Source organism: Neovison vison, chromosome 2 (assembly GCF_020171115.1).
Source record: "Neovison vison isolate M4711 chromosome 2, ASM_NN_V1, whole genome shotgun sequence".
Lineage (NCBI taxonomy): Eukaryota > Metazoa > Chordata > Mammalia > Carnivora > Mustelidae > Neogale > Neogale vison.
In genome coordinates this window covers 68,666,544-68,678,923 of record NC_058092.1, presented here as the reverse complement: position 1 = coordinate 68,678,923, position 12,380 = coordinate 68,666,544, and the positions used below count along the sequence as shown (strand labels likewise).

Sequence of the window (12,380 nt, the reverse complement as noted above, 5' to 3'; positions counted from 1 at the left end):
AGACACCATGACTTAGAGAAGTTCAGTCTTATTCTAAAGAGTTTCAAATGAACTTATCTTATAATTGTTAAACATGTGTCTTTCCATATGTCTTTAAAAGGTTTTATGAAAGGAAATATGTTTGAAAATACCTTGTTTAAACTCAAACTTCAAGTCATATCCAATGTGAAAAATAGCCTGGTCAACTTCTCTCTTATTTTTATACTCTAATCATGCTGTGCTTGACAGTATGTGTGGAAATGTCGGTAAGACCACTATGCCTGGCGTCTTGATTCTGTTTACACATGGCTAAGACTTATTTTTTTTTTTCTTCTGGAAAATAATATATAATCCTATGCAGACTTGGGTTTTACTTAGGGTTATCAGTGAAAGAATGAATTACCCTGAAATAAAAATGGCTATCAGATACTGATTGGCTCTATATATACTATTCTGTTCCCTCTTCTGCTTCCTTCCTCCACTCCCTTGCCTTTTAAATTTGCCCCAGGAATATTCTATTATTTGTCAATATACTTCTTTGCTTCTAAATGCACAAAAGTGCTGGGGCATTTGTCTTGGATGCTCTTTACTCTTCCTGGCGGCTTCATCTGCCCTATCTTGCTAGGATGTAACAACCATGAATCTTTTTTAAATGGATTAAATAACATGCAATATGCAAGGCATTGATCACTCCTAACTTGAACTTAAAGGTCTAAAGAATGTTCCATGGTGGGCTGCACAAAACAGACGTGGTTTTAGGAACAATTCTATGACATTCCCTTTAGTTTGAGTTCAGGTTTCATAAAACACCCGATAGTCGTTTTATTGCCGAGTCTAGGTCCTGAGGATGACATTTTGTTTCCCTTTGTGGTGTCATGGGGTAGTTAGCTTTCTACAGGGAGTTTGGAGACAAGCCAAACAAGCAAAATAAATCCACAAATTTGGGCAAATTCAAATATAGATAGATAGATAGATAGATAGATTGATGGAGGGAGCAGGGGGAGTCAAGGAGGAGATGGTGACCAGTTTAAATAAAAATAGAGTGGTATATATTTTTTTAAATAAAAATATGTGGTCAGTATAAAAGGTAAGGATGTGTATAATGTAGGCGTAAGGCTTAGAATGATCATTCATTAGAAAGAATTTTGTTACATCTAGAAAGAGAACACTAGCTAATATCTGCTGGTCGTAAGTACGAAGTAAAGATGTATTCATGCAGTGATACATTTTAACATTTTTACAATTGCTACTATTCTCCCAGAAAAATACACTGATAGTGATGGAACACAAGTTAAAAGTAAAGGAACTGAAACTAATATAACATTGAATGTCAACTATACTTCAATAATTATTTTTTAAGTAAAGGAAGAATACTCAGTGAATTCTCACAGTGTGAAGTGGGAATTTCCAGAAATTTCAGGTATTTGGGCTTCATCTTCAGAATCACACAGCTCAAACAAGGTATAAATGGCTATCAGACTCTTTATAATAATTTATATGTGCCAGTTCAAGACAAGAAAAAAAGGCAGTGATTATGTATTTTTTAAATTAATTTTTTTCCGATCAACATGCATTACTTGGGTAGTAAAAGAAGAATATACATTTTTAAGGAGATACTGAAATGAATCCATTAGCACTTTCCCAAAGGGAAAACAAGGCAGAAACATGCAGTGCCTTATTCAGACTTTTTGGGGGGGCCACAAACTATATTCTGCTCTTTATGTCAGAAATAACAAGTATCTGTTTCTACCGAACCCCAGATAATTGATTAATGCACTCATAACACAGCTAAAATATTGAACGGCTTGATATTTTAAAATAATATAAGCAGTATGTGGGTTGGATCTTTTTCTTCTCCCCAAGGCAACATTCAACCTTGTATAGATTCAGTCTTTACAGACTGAAAGAGGGATTAGCAAGGACTGTTAGGAGACAGAGAGCTGCAGAAAACCCATTGTGTCTGGAAACCTCAGTGGAACACAGAGATGTGGGAAGGTCCTAAGGATTCACTAGTAACTGGCTTGGAAAGATGGGAAGAGGATATGGGTGAGAGGGAAGGAAGAAACAGGGAAGGACTCAGCCTGGAGGTTGGAGGGTGGAGTGAAGGAGGAGGAAAACAAGGGATCTCTACAGGCGTAGCTATGAAGCAGTTGCATGTGATCTGCCTTTTTCAAAGTGTTTTCTGACCCTCTTTGAAAACCACTCCATGCTTTAAATGGGGCCAAAACTGGGTTAGGGAACATTGTAACCTCATTTCACCTTATTTAGCTATGTGCCAGAGATCTCAGCAGGTAGTTCAATTAACTCCCACTAGTTAAATGAGAGGAAAATGAGGTTACCCAGATTAACAAAACACAACTCTTGGTTCTCTTCCAAATCAGGGGGAAGACGGCTCCTGGCTGACCGAGCTGGTTCAGCCCTGGGCAATTACCCATTTGCCCAGGAGCTTCTGAGCTAAGGGCCACAGTGCTTTCTGCAACCTCACCAATGGCAGTGGAGACATCCTCAAAGGATGGCTGAAGCTTGAAAAGTGATGTTGAATATTGTATTTTTCCAATTTTCTTCTCTCTCTTTATGGAGCTCATGTGTAACCTCCATGGGGACAAGATGTCTCATGGGATTTTATATCTTAGAGAACTGGAATAAGAAAGTTGTGTTTCTTAGACCTTGAATTTTGTAAAAATTATTTCCCTATTGACAGTTTATTGGGTTTCTTGGTTTAGAAATCTCAATTAGCTCCTTTATTATTGTCACAAATTGTTTTCCAATACCTGCAGTTATTTTTTGTATGTTTAAAATATTTGTCACCAGATAATGATAGAAATAACTGGAAAATATTTAATGAACAAATATTTTTAGTGTTATCTAAAGTTCAAATTAAGTGTCTTTAGTCTGTATCTATTTTCAACTTTAATGAGTAGTTGTATTGACAATGACTGATGTTAACAAGTAAAGAAATGACATAAATGCTGCAATACACTGAAACTCTAATCTGGGAACACAAGAGTTCAGCACATGTCTTCATTACTGTAATCTATATGCTGATGAAGAGTTAATAGTCGTGGTTTATTTATTTTAAGACAATATATTGCAATGATATATATGGGCATGATCAGCAGACTGGTGTAAATTCCTGCACTGGATGGCCTTGCCTCTGTGCCTCAGTTTCCTTATCTGTAAAATGGGCTTAATAAAAACTACACATCAGATAATTTTGTTAGGAGGATAAAATAAGCTTGTAAAAAGCACCTTGTGATTACATAATAAGTGATAGCTATTGCTACTAGTCTACCATTATTATTATTAATTATATAAAGCTTTAAAAACTGTTTAATTCCTTTCCACCAATATGTTTATCTATACCTTCTGCTCTTTAGAAAAATGTTTCTTATCTGTTTTATACAGAGGCAGGGTAGTCTTACACTATATGTTCTAAAATAAAACTTCTATTTGACATAAAACTTTTATTTCACACTGCTTCAGGACAAATTGTCAAGTTCAATGTCATACAGTTCTTAGCTGAACAACTGAGACAATTTCAGTTTCACCTAGTAATATTAGGTTGGGCATTTACATTTTTGGTATAAAAGAGAAATGAAGTTAACTAACAGTTACCAAGCTAAATATTTGCCCTTTTACCTTATTTAGTCTTTAGTTACATGAGTGCGGCCTTTCTCTATTTTACAAATACTAAGCTAGAGTCTGAGAAGTTCAATTACTAGGCCAAAGTAACATGGTTGATGATGTGTGAGGCCCCTCTTAATGCGTAAGGGCTTCTAGTTAGTTGCCCTTGGTGGAGGTTTACTAGGCAAGAGATTCTGGATGTAGGAAAGTAGGTATGTTTAGAGTCACCTAGCGGGTTAGCCTTGTATTATAGAACAGGCGTGGGCTTAGGATCTGCCAACTCTGTCATCAGCTGGGTGACCCCAGCCCACGACACAGAATTTCTGTTTCCTTACCCATAAGGTAAATTAATTAATTAATCACTAATTAATTAATTAATTAATTAAAATTAATTGATTAATTAATTACTGAATCTTAAGATTCAGAATTGTCACGAGAACCAAATTAAATAGTGTCCAGAAAACACAAGGCATACAATTTAAGGTATCATTATGACATGGAATGATAATTTCAAAAAAAGGGTGATCGTGAAGTCGAGAGAATAAATAAGGACATCTGGTGGGAGCTTAGACTATCACATAAAAAATGAAGTTATTTTATTTGGGCACTTTCATTCTTTACTTCCAAAGTTCAGTTATTACCTGATACCTCAAGAGCATACAAAAAGGTTTTCAAAGAAATTAAAGAAAAGACAAATATTTTTGTCTTGGGGACCAAAGCCAAGAGACATACAGGCTGATTATAAAATAGATAAAAATGCTATTTATGTAATAACTTTCAAGTGCAATACATATCAAGATAATTTATAAGACATGAGTTGAAGAATGATGGCACAATCGTGTTCAGAAAAATAGAAGACCTAAAGTTCTTACACGCTCATTGTGCAGTCTTGGATGTTAGCACCTGTGTTATTTAGGAAGCACTGCAATGAAATGGAGAGCATCTAGAAAGCCTCCCATTTTTGTCCCATAGAAACAAGAAAAAAAATCTCCAATAAATGCATGTAGATGCCAGCATTTTTCTCATAACTTGCACTGATCAACAAGCACCACCAAAAATGCTAAAAGCGATCAGCACCAACTTTGAACCACAGAGAAACAGCGATGACTGTGTAGAGCCTTCCTTTGGGGTGCATATCATTAAGAAGGATTGGAACACTGCTACTATTAATAAGACTACAAATTGTAGCCGATCAAACCAGAAGGAGCCTTGAATGTATTTGCTGGGAATTGCTTAAGGCTTAAACACCAGGGACTTGAAACAAACTGTTCTTATCACCTTTTTCCAAACAGAGATTTAAATTTACAATGAAAGTGCCAGCACCAGCTGCACTTGAAGAAAGCACCACATGTCTCCATCAGCCCCAAGAAAATGGAATGGAGCCCAGTTCAAGCTGGAGGTGTCGTCGTGCTCTAGCCAGCTGGGTGACACCAAGCTGGTGTGAGTGATGAGGTGCTAATTAAAGGGGATGAACAGTCTTATTGCAGGCACCTGCCAGTGGCCTCCGTGGACTCAGCCAGAGTCCTGGGCATCCCGCCGGGCCTGCCGCGCCGCGGGAACCACGCGTGAATTTCGGCATTTTTCTTCCGGCACCTCACCTTTCATTATCTTACCCCGCTATGGTTTTCGTAGGAGACCATGACTCCTCTCGCCCCTCCCCCTATTTATCTACTCTCCTGAGTAACAATGATCACGTGATCCGAAGTGTTACGCACAGACCCTTGCTTCCAGCTGAGAGTAAAACAATAAAAACTAGATTAAAGTCTTGAAAAAACACAAACAAACAAATGAAACCCCAAACTACATAAAACGCAGATATACTGCACTTGGGGGGTGGGGGCAGGAATCATACCCAAACACACAAGGAATGTTCTCTTCAATTTCCCAGCACAGTTTCAGAGTTGTTCCATTCACCCCACTCGGCCCGCTTCCTGTTGAAACCACACAGCGTGGCGATGCTGCAACCAGAGCTACGTTATAGGGCAGGAGCATTTAGAAATATTTGCAGCAGCCTGTGGAAGCTGCTTTTCAAAGACAGAGAGCATGACATGAACTAAAGCAGCTGAACCACTGAAATAAGAAAGAAAAAAAATCACTTTTTTTCTATTTAAAATGATTAAGATTGTTGAGTACATGATACATTGATTATCCAATATTCACTGTATCTATTAAATGTTCATGGGCATCTGTTTAGTTTTTCGTGTGACTAGTAAGCAGACTATTGAATCTATTATCCAAAGGAGGGAGGAAACATTATTTTATAGTGAATTTTAGGAGTGTGTGTGATCTAAATTTATTCTTGTCCCAAACACTTTTCCCCCCCATAGTGCCAAATCTGGAGCCGTTATTTTGCCTACAAACTTTTTTCTTTGTGTTCTAATACCACTTTTAAAGAAGTTCTTTGATAAATTGGTTGAAGTTTTTATTCACGTAATTTCTGTTTATTGTTCCAATTCTGCCCTCTGTAGAAACAGAATAAACCCACCTCTCCTCATACACATTTCCATCAGGGTCACACAATGTTATTGTGCCTCAAGATAGTAATTGTTGGTAGGAATTCTGACACTACAACCTAATAATAACCTAGTATTTTCTCAGGCAAGTTCCTTACCCAGCTAGTGCCTCCATTCCCCCATCTGTAAAATGGTTATCATTATTCCTCTCAGAGGGTTGTCGTGCCTCTTCTATGATACATCACAAGTAAACCTTAGCAAAATGCACAGTGGGTATTGAGTATCGATCGGTTCAAGAGTAGTTCACCAGAATGGTCAACCGATCTAGAGAACAAAGGCAAAAGCAGGTCTGTGAACACAGAAGATATATTTGATTTTGGACAAGTTGAACTGAAGTATGTGTGGGACAACCATGGATCTTTCTAGTGGGCAGCTGGAACACAACGTCAACATTTAGGTGGTCTGGACTAAGCAGGTAGACTTGAGTATTCGTGAGATAAAAATATGGTTTAATTCATGGTTGTCATGAACATATAGTATCTGAGGCCAAACATTTGGAATGAGGATGGAATCTAAGAAAATACTTATAGTCAGAAGAGGAGGGGCCAGATGAGGAGCTTGAGAAAGACACAAGGTGACTACAGGCAAACATATGGTCTTGTACATTAAAGTAACACAATGTTATCTGAAAGCAAGTGTAATGAAAGATATTTAACGATGTGCTGCAAACCGGACACTTAGCAATTCTTTATGTAAGAATTTTGTGAGATTCCAGTGGAATGAAATGAAATCCATTATAAGGAATTAAGTGGTCCTAGAAGATGAAAAAGGGAAGGTAGCTGGGCATACTATTCTTTCATTAAATTTGCTTATTTAGAGAAGAAGGAAGGCTCTTGGCATGACAAGAGGGAGCACAGGTGGAGGTTTTCACTTTGGAGAAGAGAAAGGGCATTGTTTTCCCTGGTAAATGCAATTCATCTTTTTCTCCTCTTTTTGAGCACTGAAAGAATATTTGCCTTATAGCTAGATTTATAGTACTTTTTGTACCTCCATAATTCATCCATCCTTCCTTCCTTCCTTCCTTCCTTCCTCTCTCTCCCTCCTCCCACCCCTCCTTCTCTCTCTCCCTCTTTTTTTATTCCTTTCCTCCTGCCTCCCTTTCTCTCTTCTCTTCTCTTTCTTTCTTTCTTTCTTTCAGTGGCCCATCTATTCAAGCTTTCTCAGTACTTTAAAGTATAATAATGGAGACCTCAGAGATGTGAACTAGTCTGAAATTGTCAAATGATTTTATTCTTCTCCTTTTTTCTTCCTCTTCTTCTCCTTCTCCTTCTCCTCCTTCATCTTCTTCTTTTTTTTTTTTTTTGGTTTATGTTCTTTCTAAACCATTGATTTGTTTTAAATTTAAATGTCTTCTCGGCCTTTTGGCTAATATCAAGTGAAATGTCTAGTGGGAAGAGTTTTCTTTTTTCAATGGAAAAAGTAAATTTGGAACTAGTTCTTAGGGTTCTTTGACATTGGTGGTGAGTCTGGAAGTACATGGATTTTGTGACCCAGCTCCCCCTTCCTGCACTATGATCAAGACTCTCTTTCCTACACAGCTTGTAATAGTCTTAAAAATTTTCAAAACAACCTGCTCCAGGAAAGTCACTCTTAATCTAAGTTGATGCTTGAGTTGACAACAATTTGATATCCTTATAGTTGGCTCCTTTTCTATCCATTTGATCTCCTTGCTCCAATCTTTATCTTTTCACTGTTGTCCTTGTCTTCTGTACTACTCTGCCCATCTCCTCTCATAGATTATCCTTTCCAGTGTGACAGCTCCCTGTCATTTTTCTCCTCAAGAAAGATGAAATCATTTCTGAAATTATTAAAGATTACAACATTCTTTTCCCACTATCTATGAGGACAGCAATTAGACTAAAATTGGTCAAATTTTTATTTCAAGAAATAGAAAAATAGAGAATCCTAATTCTCTTTCATGAAATACTTTAAAATATGCATAAATGCTTTTAAAATCTTTGGAGAAAGATCTCATCTATATAGCTTAAAGGCAAGTTGTTACCTTTGAACAAAGTTGTCAGGCAATGAAGAAAGGGAAGGCGGTATCAGGACATGGACCAAAGTCATGGCAACTGTGATGGTCAACCTGTGCTTGGGGTAGGTGCTGACTGTGCACACATATTTTTAGCTAAGTTCCCACACCCAGGTAAAACAATCGTCACCATTTTTTGGCATACTTTGAGATATAGTAGCCATGAATAGAACATGAATATATTTTTATGCCCATAAATATATTTTTCAAAACTGTTCAGGCACAAACTTTTTTCAACTAGAAGTTTAGAGTTTTATCATACCTTTATTGACTTTGAAGTACAAAAACTGATGTCCATGAGTTCCAGAAAACGGACAAAATAGAGCACTAAAGTCTTAGAAACCTAAGAACCCAGCACGCTGATGCTGATTGCTTTAAGGCCCTGGGTCCTCAGGGCAGCAATCACATACTATCTAACAAGGTGCTTTGTTAGAGAAGGTTAGGAAGCATGCAGGTGGCAGCATCTATCTTCGTCAAAGTTACAATCTTTCTCACTGTTCCTTGAATCTACATAAAATAATGATGAAAAGTGTTCATCATACTCAAAACTCAATCTCAAACAAAATGACCAGTAATTGAAAAAACAAAGGTAATTGACCATGAATGATAGAAGAAATTTCACAAGGGATCTTACTGACTGAAAGAAGTTCAATAACTCTAAAACAGTGGAAATATTTTAAGCACCACCAGCCTTAATGTGAGAGTGTTGGTAAGGAAAATTTACCAGAGTTCTTGATAGAGCATCATGCAGTGATTTGACTATTCTCTGTAATTTCTGAAATGGACTGCATTTGCTGAACTGACCAGCAATACCTCCCCTTATGCACCAGCAACTTCATGCTCATTAAATGACACAGGCATTGCTTTTCTTAACCCAAGTGTTGAGTTTATTGAATGTGCAAAACTCTATAAGTACAAAAGGAAGCATTTTCTCTCCAATTTATTCATCCGTTTAACCCATATTTATTGCATATCTACTATGTGACCAGATACTATTTTAGGTCCCTTAGGTAAAGCAAGTGAAAATAAAAAAAAAAACAGACACAGTAACCCTGCCTTCTTGGAGCTTAAATTCTAATGGGGATACAGATAAGAAATATAATAGGTCTTTTCCTGCTTCAGAACTCAGACATATTCCATAGGTTTTTTTTTGCTTTTACATGAATTAGACATGTCACCTTCAGCTATTAAAAAGTACAGTACTGTGCAAGCCAAAATGTTTCTTTCACATCCAATTCAGAACTCCTTTCTCTTCCCCAACTCAAGCCTGCCCACACCAGGACCTCTACTAGGGACAGGAGACCTAGCCTCTTCCTTCTACCTCCTCGTTTTCCCTTTTCCCATCACTAATTCAGCTTCTGAATTCCTTCAACTGTAAGAAGCCTGGGTGGTTTTTCTTTTCTTTCTTTCTTTCTTTCTTTCTTTCTTTCTTTCTTTTAAAAGATTTTATTTATTTATTGACAGAGAGAGAGGCAGAGAGACAGGCAAAGAGAGAAATGGGGAAGCAGGCTCCCTGCTGAGCAGAGAGCCTGATGTGGGGCTGGATACCAGGACCCTGGGATCATGACCTGAGCCGAAGGCAGAGGCTCAACCCACTGAGCCACCCAGGTGCCCCCTGGGTGGTTTTTCTAAGAGCCCTCTTACCACCTTCAGTTCCAGGTACCAGGAGAAAGAGTTGTCTAAACATTTCAGCATCCTAGAGTGAGGAGTTGGTCTCCTTTTCAGATCTACATCTTGATTGGAACAAATGGATCTTTTTTGAAGTTCCTTGCTTGACTTGAAGTGGGGAGAAAGTCCAGCCCTTGCTCCATGGAAGGAAGATGCCATGATGTCACGCCTGATGACAGGCCTTAATTTTTCCTTTTCAAAGCATTTTTCACTTTTCCTAATTAGTTTTATGATGTTAAGGTGGAGGTGAATGATGGTAAATGCTAAAAGGTGACAGAATCATTTTTATTATCTTTTAGAAAGGCCTTCCTGGATGGCGTCATGCATTGGTGCCCAGTGGAAATACAGGGTCAACAACCATTACAGAGCTCGTCTTGTGTCCCAGTCCTGCAATGCGGTTAACACTTAGTCCTCGGAAGAGGAGATACGATACACACCTCTAGGTTACCCTTGAGGAAACAGACCATGCGAGGTTAAATTGCTTGCTGAAGGCACAAGTGCAATCAGGGTTTGAAACAAATCTATCCCCTTCCCAAATCCAAACTCAGTGCAAACCGCTTACATAATTTTAAATCTTTTGGTAGCCATAGTGAAAAAGCCAAAAGAAAGAAATGAGGTTAAGTTTACTAAAACATTTTATTTATCCACAGAAATCCAAAATTGTATTTTAATGCATAACTAATAAAAAATATTAAAGAGATCATTCATATTCTTTCTTCCATCCACATCTTTGAACGCTGGTATGTATTTTATACCTACAGCACATCTCAGTTCAACTAGTCACATTCCAAGTGCTCCATAGGTTCATGTACCTAGTACCTACAATGGTGGACAAGGGGCTAGTCCCTCCCTTGAAAGCAGGGTATCACTTTTTATTCTTGCCTTTTGGACCTCAGGCAAAACTCTGGGGCACTGAGGTCAACTGAACATTCTGAACCAACACAAATCTTTCCTGCCTACCAGTCCACTCCCTCTGTCACTCCCTGTATGTTCCACATCCACATATCCTCCTCCTCTACTCTCCCTGTGTCTGCTCTGCTTACTGTGATTTATCACATAACAGGCACTGGGCTCCTCATTGTTAAGAGGATTTTCATAAAATGGTTGGGAAATTAATGAGTGGTCTCAGATGGAACCTCTTGACCTCACTTTCCTCCCTCCCTCCCTACTGTTTTTACTCTTTCTTCCTTTCTAAAATATTTAATACGTTAAGTTATAATCTTACGTAAAATATTGCCAACTTGCAGTGTAGATGGGGAAAGACAGGCAAGGAAAAATAGAAACTTCCTAATATTGTCCTAAAATATCATTTTCTGTCTTAAAATGTTATTACAATACAATTTTGCTTAAGGTTGGGGGTTAGGAATGTTGGATACTACTAGGATACACAATACGAAATATTGAGACTAAAGATCAGGCTCAAAATCTGTCTTAGATTAGTAGATCTTCCAAGTTTTTTGTTAGCCTTTTTCCCCCCCTAAAATGAACAGATATGGTACATGAAAGATTGAAAGAAAAAACACAAAAATTTGGGACTGAGGGAAAAAGCATACATCTAATAATGTTCCCAGATAAAGATAATATGGTTTCTTTTCTTCTTTGTTTATCTGATTTTCATTTTTTATTTGTTTTGAGATCTTTTTCTAATTTACATATAAGTCAGGACACTCTAATGTCAAAGGAAAGGAGATTTGAATTACATTTCTCTACATCAGTAAGAGGTTTCAAAAAATAATAGTTATTTAGTATGTTCAGGAAAAAGTTGTTGACTATAATTTGAGGGTTAAAGATTGAAGAGTAAATACTCAAGCCTTCCAAAGCTCAGTTTTGACAGGAATTTAAATGATCTTTAGCCAAATAGCAAAATAGCCAACATCCTAAAGGAAATGGTTGTAGAAATACCTTAGTATTTCTTCCTCAGAATTACTATTGTAACTATGAAAAGTTAAGACGTTACCTTTAAAATGCAATATAAAATGTAGGTCTTATCCAGTTATGAATAATAAAGATCTCATTGTCTTTCTGCAAGTAAAGTACCTGGAGAAAATCCAATTAGGGTAATTATATTCTACCTATATACATTTTTCTTAGCAATTTAAATTTGATTCAGGCTTAAAACTGTTTCTATTCAGCAACTATTTATGACTGGATGAGGCAAAGCACTTCATTTGTTGGTGGAGTGATTTCCATAAATATGACAGCAAAATGTTCTGAAACACTTCGATATTAACATATCTTGCAAAAGAAATACATTACTTAATCATTAAATAGGATACTAATGAGTCTTTATTAAACTTCCCAGATAAACATTGTATTGACATCTAGTGGCTATAGAGGCTGATAACAGATACACTATTTTGAAAGCGCATGGAGTATTAATATTTTCCATTTAAAATGTTCTTAAATGAAAAATGGGCAAAGTATACCTAATACTGAACAATGCTGAAGTATGGGTAAGAAAGTATAAAATTTCTTTGTGTTGATATGTTAAAAGCCAGGATGGATCTGGGATGGTCTGAAAAAGAATCCTATCACAGCTGTTCAAGAAATATAGGAAAAACACC

At 37.2% G+C, this 12,380-nt stretch overlaps 1 protein-coding gene across 31 annotated transcripts in view; it reads right to left on the bottom strand.

Annotated features, from left to right (window-relative positions):
- ADGRL2 (adhesion G protein-coupled receptor L2) overlaps positions 1-12,380 on the bottom strand; it is a 613,413-nt gene that overhangs the window by 467,952 nt on the left and 133,081 nt on the right. The gene's annotated exons all lie outside the window — the stretch shown is intronic.